This window comes from Scylla paramamosain, chromosome 5 (genome assembly GCF_035594125.1).
Source record: "Scylla paramamosain isolate STU-SP2022 chromosome 5, ASM3559412v1, whole genome shotgun sequence".
NCBI lineage: Eukaryota > Metazoa > Arthropoda > Malacostraca > Decapoda > Portunidae > Scylla > Scylla paramamosain.
The window spans coordinates 10308231-10317086 of NC_087155.1; the positions used below are offsets into that span (position 1 = coordinate 10308231).

The 8856-nt window shown below is 36.8% G+C and overlaps 1 protein-coding gene across 4 annotated transcripts in view; it reads right to left on the minus strand.

Annotated features, from left to right (window-relative positions):
* LOC135100507 (rho GDP-dissociation inhibitor 1-like) overlaps window positions 1-8743 on the minus strand; it is a 33071-nt gene extending 24328 nt beyond the window's left edge. Inside the window, exon 1 of one of the 4 annotated variants that reach the window (XM_064003479.1) lies at window positions 8617-8743. The gene's annotated coding sequence lies outside the window, so the exon portion shown is untranslated. Of the gene's footprint in view, window positions 1-8285; window positions 8443-8520 lie in introns of those variants that run through there. The other 3 variants (XM_064003481.1, XM_064003482.1, XM_064003480.1) reach the window with 3 other exon arrangements.
* Between the last annotated feature and the right edge of the window lie 113 nt (window positions 8744-8856).

The window sequence follows — 8856 nt, forward strand, 5'->3', positions numbered from 1 at the left end:
CACCTGGCAACTATATCTCACTTGCTGATTACTCCTTCCCCTTGCACGTGCAGGAATGAGTCGTGATTTCACAAGCAATGGAGAAGGTATCTGGCAGCTCAAGTGATTCGCTGGGTGGAGTGGGTGAACTGAATGGAGCTGCTCCACCTTCGTGTCCACAAAACACTGATTTTGATTAATTTATGTGTGATTCTTCTTCTGACAGTGATTATATACCCACTGATGGGGATGATGAGGAAGATAGTGACTTTGACAGTGAAAGCAGCAGTAGCTTGGTTAAGTGACAGTGACTGCAATTCTGACCTCCATATAGCATCTTCATCACACATGTCAGTATCGTGAAAAAGACAATTGTTCTCATCCCCACAAAGTGAAAATGCAAGTGATCATGTGAGAAGACAACACATGTGGTTGATGCCAATGCTTCAATCTCTGAAAGTGGTTTTCAGCGGTGACCTGTAAATAATTTTGTGCCTGACCAACTTGATTTTGATCACACTGGTGGTGAAGGAATCACCGAACTCTATGAATTGCCAGACAATGCTGAGGAGTGTGACTTCTTGCAGTATTTTGATGATAACTTGCTTGACATCATTGTGAAAGAAACAAATAGATATTTCCAGCAGAAACATTGGATGCCAGTTCAAGTTCACACTCGAAGCAGTGGCGTGACATAACACACAGTGAACTACTGGCTTTCTTGGTCATTACTATGTTGATCATCTAATAATGAACACTCTCTCTCTCTCTGATGTCCAAACAAATTGTTTGCATGAAGAGTGAGAAAAAAGAAGGATTCTCTCTCTCTCTCTCTCTCTCTCAAAGCAAGTTCTATGCACAAAGAGGCAGAAATGAAAGGAAATAAATAGAGTACAGCCAATTCAAGGAATGTGTGCGTGGTTTGTTCTAGGAGCCAGTGAAGTGTGTGCAATTCAAAGGTCTAGAGGTGGGGTTAGTTACTTCCTGGTGTGTCACTTGCCTCAGAAGAGGGATGAATGTTTGAACCACCATAATATTGTTAGGATGTTTCCTTTTCTGGTGACAAGTATATCACTGTATTCAGAATTAGTAGTACTACAAATCTACTAGTACTGCAATTTCATCCTAGTTTATGTGATTTTGAGAAATTTACTTGATATATATGCAAACAATTATATTCACCACCCACTGTTTAAGAATTAAAGGAGTAGAATTGAACAAACTCTGCAAGACATGAAGAGAGGAAAAGCAGCCAGAAAAGATGGAATAACTGTCAAAATGCTGAGGGTAGTTGGAGAGATGACAGTAGATAATATCACGAAGATAACTAATATAGTTTACAGAAGAGGCAAAATAACATAACAATTATGTAGATCTATACTTGTAAATATTCCAAAAGTAAATGTAGCACTGGAATGTGAAAAACATAGAACATTAAGTATAACGAGTCAGATGGCAAAGATTATAGGTATTAAAAGTTTTGTTAAGAAGAATACGCACAAAAATACGAGACAATACGGCAGAAGCACAGTGTGGTTTTTGTTAAAGGCAAGGGAACTGCTAATGCAGTTTTCATTCTATGTTTTGTTTACTTGTGGAAAGAACAATAGAAAAAGCAGATATCTGTATTTGCTATGAAAAGGCTTTTGATAAAGTTAAGCATGTAGACTTGATGGAAATGCAGAAAACTGATGGTGTGGAGAGGGAAAGAGTGCTGATGGAAGATTTATACTGGAAACAAAAAGCATGTGTCAGAGTGGATGGTGAAGTTACTATCAACCAATATAAAGAGGAGTCAGACAGGGATGTGTTCTATCACCAAATTCACCAAATTCATTTGGATTGTATGGTAAGATACGAGGGAAATAGCAGAGTGTGAAGGAATCAGTGTGGGGGGAGAAAGGAATGTTAATAACTTGAGATGTGTGGATGACACAATTCCGATTGCCGACTCAAAAGAAAATTACAAGCACTGCTGGAAATATTTAAGGAAAAGAGCAAAGAAAAATGCCTGAAAATCAATAGAAGAAAAACTAAAAGTATGACTTGAAAACTCTGCCTGTTCCATGTGTGGAGACAATGTGGTGGAACAGGTAGATAGGTTCACCTACTTAGGAGGTGAAATAACTGAGGACACAAGATTTGAAAGAGAAATAAAGAAAAGAATAGGAATTGCAGAGGGCTTTCGGAGACATGAAAAATTTTCTGATGAACCAAAAGCTTTCAAGAGAAACCAGGAAGTGTGTTGTCAGAGCATATGTGGCCAACCTTGATGTATGGAGTGGACAGTATAGAAACTCATGCAAAAATGTATATTGATAGATTGTTGAGAGTGACCAACAGGAGGTTGACAGCACTGCAGCTGATTCAAGCTATGCAAGATCAAGATGAATGAAAGACTTTGGTTGCCAATGTCCTGGAGGATGTGGCACTGCAGTATGGTAAGACTGGACAACAGAAAAAAAAAAAAATTATATATATATATATATATATATATATATATATATATATATATATATATATATATATATATATATATATATATATATATATATATATATATATATATATATATACATAGATAGATAAATAGATAGATAGCCAGATGAATAAATAAATTAGTTAATTAATTAATAAATATACAAATGAAAATAAATCAATAAACTAAATAAATAGAAATTTGTACCTTTGGCATATACTGTACTGAGGTAACTTTTTTGGCATTTTCTTGAGTAAAAAGTACATTATACACCACATGGTTATAAACATTTCATTTATCAAGTAACTAATAAAAATAAAGAAAAAAAAAAGCTATGAACAATGGAAGGTTGCCCTTCATTGCCTCCTCTGTTATTTGAACTTGTGGTTGGCAACAATCTGCTTCAACAAAGACGTGGTGTAACTGCCACAGACTCTCACTACTCTCACCAGAGAGAAACAACCATAATGCTTCTTCCTGTGAGTGTCATTACTACTGTCATTTGAACTCTGAGACAAACTAATGTGAAAAATTATACAAGGTAAAAATCACTGATCTTCATTCTCTATCTTATCTCTGCCCATAATCTCTTCATTTCCATGTAAACCTTTACAAAGTGATGGTATATACATAATCTAAAATAAAGATGAAACGATGAGTAATACTGTACTGCACTAATGTCTGCAGTGGAGGGAATACTGTAGTAAAACCATTTTATACTAAGCATTTAGGTGTGGCCCCAGTGGGGATTCTCCTGCTCATCACTCTGCCACTTCAGGCACAATACTGCTCTTTCTGTCTAATACATTAACTTCAAAATTAATCTGAATATATCCATTCCTACAAGAAGGATGCAAAGTATTATGATAAAAATGTTTCCTTTTTCTAAGAATAATAGCAACGATTTCAGTATATATATATATATATATATATATATATATATATATATATATATATATATATATATATATATATATATATATATATATATATATATATATATATATATACACACACACACACACACCCCATGACACTTCTCACTACTGCTTTCCAATGTCACCAAAGTTCATAAAGTGAATGGCCACAGCTGCACACCACAGGTCAAGTGGAGGCAGGTGACAGATCACTTCTTTGGCCACTATCTACAATAGAAATTTTTCTCCTTCCACACATGCCATATTCCCTCATGTATATCACAGTTGCTAGAAAGAACTTAATAAAAATTATTTATTTATTTATTTATTTATTTTATTTTTTTGGTTATAAGAAACAGCTCCTTCCCTAAAGTAAATCTTGAAAATCTACCATGTGTCCTAAAAACCAGAGGGAGGTTATCTAGGCTAAAAAGTAATCAGAACTCCTGTATATGGCCTCTCAATTAAGTGTATAAATCACACTTTGTTAAAGTACTTGATAAACAAAAGTATTATCAAAGTACATACAGTGAATCTCAGTTTTTTAACTTGATTAATTTCTGAATGCTGTTCAAATTCTGAAATTTTTGAAAACCAAAATTATTTTCCCTATAGGAAATACAGTCTACGCTGTATTAGCGGCTTATGACAGACGCTCCCACAGCCAAGATGGCTGCTTCACATCATCTCCAGCTCACAAATTATTTATCCAGAGAGGATGTATTGAATGAACTTAGTGACATAGAACCCATCAGAAGATACTGTTTAGACCATACAGATATTCTCTTTCATCTAGTGAGGGAACCCTTACAGAAAGACACAGAAAGAAGCAACCCATTTACCACCAAAATGAAGATGATCATAACACTTAGACATCTTGCTGCTGGGAAAAGCTAATGGAAAAATGCAGTTGTGCAGTAGTGATGGCATTGGGGGGTCATCAAGAGAGCCGCTGGTACCTCGGGATAACTCCTGAGGCAAAAACTGTTTGTTTACAGCAAGGCTTTTCAACAGGATCACATTTACCTTATTTCAAAGAATGAATTACTGCCTTACACTGTGTCTCTCCAAATATATAAAAAAACAAAGTAAGTATTTATAGAAACTATAAATTAGTAATAAATGACAGCTTTTGTTATGTCTTTTAATATTTCATATCAAGTAATTTTGTTCAAGAGCCGAATTATGGTACCACAACTGAAGCAATAAAGAATTCAAAATTTTGTTCGAAAACGGATTTGCTTGAAAAGGAAGGCATTTGGTAACAGAGGTTCCACTGTATATACACAATCACAAAATTTCATTCTTGTATGGAAAGAGTATGACAGACAAGGCAATAGACAGGTGGTATTTCCTGACTTTAAGAGAATATCATTAAGTGACAAACATAGAATTGTGGGATGTTAAAAAGGTTTATCAGTACATCCTAATAATGACGAGCCAATCATGATCACTCATGCATTGCCTCCCACCATCTTCATTCACTGTAATGATTACAAAATGACAAAGGACATGACCAGGTTTTTGTCATCCAGCAGTTCTTTTATTAATACCGTGTGGCTGTTTATTTATATTTCAAGATTGTTTTATTCTATTTATTATTCTTGGATTATTCTGTTTATTTATGTTTATTCTTTCAAGTTTTGTGTCCACAAAACTGGGATGCATCTTTGACAGCAAAGCATCTTCAATGCTGGGAAATATGGTAATGACTTCTTAGAAGTCAAGATCAGTACAAGACCTTTAATTCCACTCTCAAGAGTAGTTATTCCAATGGTTAAAGCCACCAATGTCAACAAAGAGGCAGTTTGTCAAATTTGCTCCAGGTTCAAGTAGGCTTGTGCAACAGATGTCACCAGAGCAGCCTGTGTTTGCATCACCAATAAAGGACTGCACTGGAGAGAGAGATGATGATACGAGTAATGAAGGTGAGGATCTTCTCAGATCATTGTAGGTGTGGCACAGGTATATTTGGCAGAATAGCAGAAACGCGAATCCCAAGGGGCCATGCCTAAACACTGAATACTAAATAATCTAACTACAATAAAGCCCACCACGACCTCTCTCATCTCACTGCCCCTCTCCTTTTCCTCCTCCCTTCTACTACAATCACCACTGCCATTCACCTCCTCTATTTTCTCACTTTTTTTTTTATCTCCCTTGATAATTAAATAAACTTCGTCATTCATTTATCTACATTTCTTTCCTACCTTGAATGCATGACAAGGCATTTTCAAATCTACCAAAAGACTTTCAATCTTCTCATGATCATCATTAAGAGTTGTCTTTCACTGCCATTACAATTTGTCAAAACTTCATTGAGCTGGTGTTTGTTTGAGTAACTTGGGGTAACTGTTTGACAGTTAAATGTTTGACTTAATGTAGTTTTAAATGTCCCACACTACCACGTGTCCAAGAGACTGACATACAGTAATCAGCTTCTGGGGATCAAAGTTGCACCCATCATGGTGCTGGTTTGGGCATTGTTTTGATTACCTTTATAGATACTGAGAAGCTTGCTTTATTGAAGTGTTTGTTACAAATTACTAGTTCCCATGATATAGTGAGTTTTGTTAAGTGATGTGCGTCTGCTGTGTTTACAAATGCATCCATATTGCCACTTTCTTCTTCCTGTGACCTGCAATCATGGCCACCATTGTCATTCAGAGTAATGATTCAAATTGTGGGGCTTGAAAAATGTTGGTTTGAGCACCATATTGGAACTTTGCCTTTGACTGCACGACCAACAGAAATAAAGATAAAGTAAACCAACCAATCACAAAATCACACAATGGTAGGAGCAGGCCACCATGGTGCATATGAAAACCCAGACCAGTTGCTTGCCATGTCGTCTTGTGAGAAGTGTATGTTTACTTCAAGTTCATCTAGCAATTTTTTGGAAAAAAAAAAAAATAAATAAATAAAGTGCACTTGATTTCTTAAAAGCACAAAAGTGTTATTGCCAGTGACACTAAGCATCCTAACTGTGAACGTCACTGCATTCTGTGTACAAAGAAAGGGTTGTGATAGGGTAGTGGATTGTTTGTTATCCCTAAGACCAAGAAACACCTTTTTTATAGCTATAGTGTCAGCCAATTCAAAGGGTTTTCCCTGAATAATGTAAAAATACCAGCTTCAAAAATACTTATATATCAGTGAACCACATGCTGACCAAACATTGGGACCATGAAACCATAATAGAAACACTAGAATTTTTATTGTTTATGTTTGTTGACTGAAGCTCATTTTGTAGTGAGGTGACTGATCACTGACTGGATAATCAGGGTGGTATTGGTGGTCCAGTGATAGCAGTGGTAATAGATGAAACTATTTGTGTGAGTATGAGTATGAGTGAGGTCATTTGCTGGCACAGATATGGCTGTTTGGTGCTAAAGAGCAAGTCAGTAAAAAGAAAGTTATAATGCCTCTTGTTGGACTGGCAGGTGAGAAAATGTGACTGAGGGATATTAATTCCGTTGATTCAGCAATACACTACAAGAGAACCAGTGACTTTCAGTGACTCATGGTAAGCCTTCATGATAAATCATTCTCATCATTTTGTGGATCTGGAAATCCCTGAAACTCACACTCAAAACATTAAACAGCTGTGGTGAGATTTAAAAGAGTGGGTGAAGAGACCAGGCACCAAAGTAAAGTTCTTGTGCCAATATTTAGCAAGATACCTTTTTATAAAGCCCACAAACACAGCTGCCTTCACCATTTCTTTTATTGAAGCAGTGTGCCTGTATCCTCCTCTGGGTGACGGACAGAGGCTACCACCAGTCATGGATTTTATCCAAGAGGAGGAAAGTGATGAAGGTGGCCCTTCCAATCAGGTCTGAAGTAAGCATTGATATTTCTTTAATGTGAAATATATGTAGTTTGCTAGGTTACGTTAGGTTACATTTTTCCCTGCAGTTTCATCACAACTTAAATTTCCATATGTAGACTTTTTCAATACATTTGAATGATCTGCTGCACACTTTTATATAAATTTCAAATTTCCCGTTTACACTTTGTGGACTGCCTTCTTTTAAGTATAGGGGGATAAGATGAGAGGAGGCAAAATTATTTCAAACATGTTTTATGCTCAAAATTATCTATGACAAAAAAACAATAACGAATATCATAGTTTTGTACTCGAAATGCAGTTTGGTCCTACTGCAAAAATTTAACCTGGGTAGTACTACATATCTGCTTTCTCACACATGAAACCTCACTTTCCTACCAGGCCTCCAAGCTTGTTAGGCATTGGAAAAAAATTAGGAATGCTGGAAGCGTTGTATAAAGCTGCAGACTTGTGATGACAGACCACAAAACTCCACGAGCGCTAACACATCTTTGGCCTTTTGGCCCTGGTTAAAAGGCCTTAACCAGGGATCAAGCCCCTGACCAGAACAAAAAGGACAGCACCTTACATATCAGGGCCATAAAAATCAAGTACTTAGATAGTTTTTTGAAGCCTTTGTACTCCTGGTCCAACAAGTGTCCCCACAGAGTTAAAAGGCTAGACCTGAAGGATTAAAATTAGGTAACATTCAAATTAATTTATCAACATTCAAAAATTTATATTCTAGGTAGTTTTATGGGTAAAATTTAGCTTGCAAACGACTTAATCACAACATAAACAAAACAATATAAATAAGTATATAACATCAGTGATATGTATCAATGGCAGAGATGATGTTAGTCCAGTCAATATGGGCTCAATATTTGATCAATTTATGAACATTGAAAATAGCATGGTAGAAATGTGTACTAACACATCATACAGGTCCTACCACGAGTAGACCTAATGGGGTTTTGCAGCTTTCCTTATGTCGTGTTGACAGTGGTTGCGCTGTGCTGGAGGGAGAGGGGGGGGGGGCCAAAGCCGCTCCTCCCCTCCACCTCCACACCATAGCCCTTACCTCTCAATGCAGCCTCCAAACCGCTCCAACCCTTCACTAAAATCCAAGTATTTACACAGCCTGCAATAGCCACCACCTAAAACATATAAACTGTTAACTAAAAAATTTAGCGTGCACCTCCAAGCTGTGGTGTAGCCTGTTATCAGCGGGTGGCTAATGGGTGGGGCGACCCCTGCCCCGCCCAACAGCCCTACACACACGCACTAAGTCCCTCTCATTCACGCCACGCCCTTACGAAACACTCCTCTGTAACCCTTAACAACAATACTGTTATCTGGAAAATATATACTGTCGTAATATTGACAGAAACAGGGAGAGTTCGTAGACTTACCTTCCCTAGCGGCGGCGAGAGACACTAGTACAGCCCGGATGAGATGTCCCTTTTGCAACGGTTCCCTTTCTTTGGGTTACTTATAGCATGTTCTTTTGTTGTTTTTTGCCCCCGATTATTATCTCTTTTTATTTTTTTCTCTCATTCTTATTGCAAAACTTTGCAATTATTTTAATTTTGTTTTATTTTTCCTAGGTGGGGAACAGCATAATTTACTTACCTGAATGATATTGGAAAATT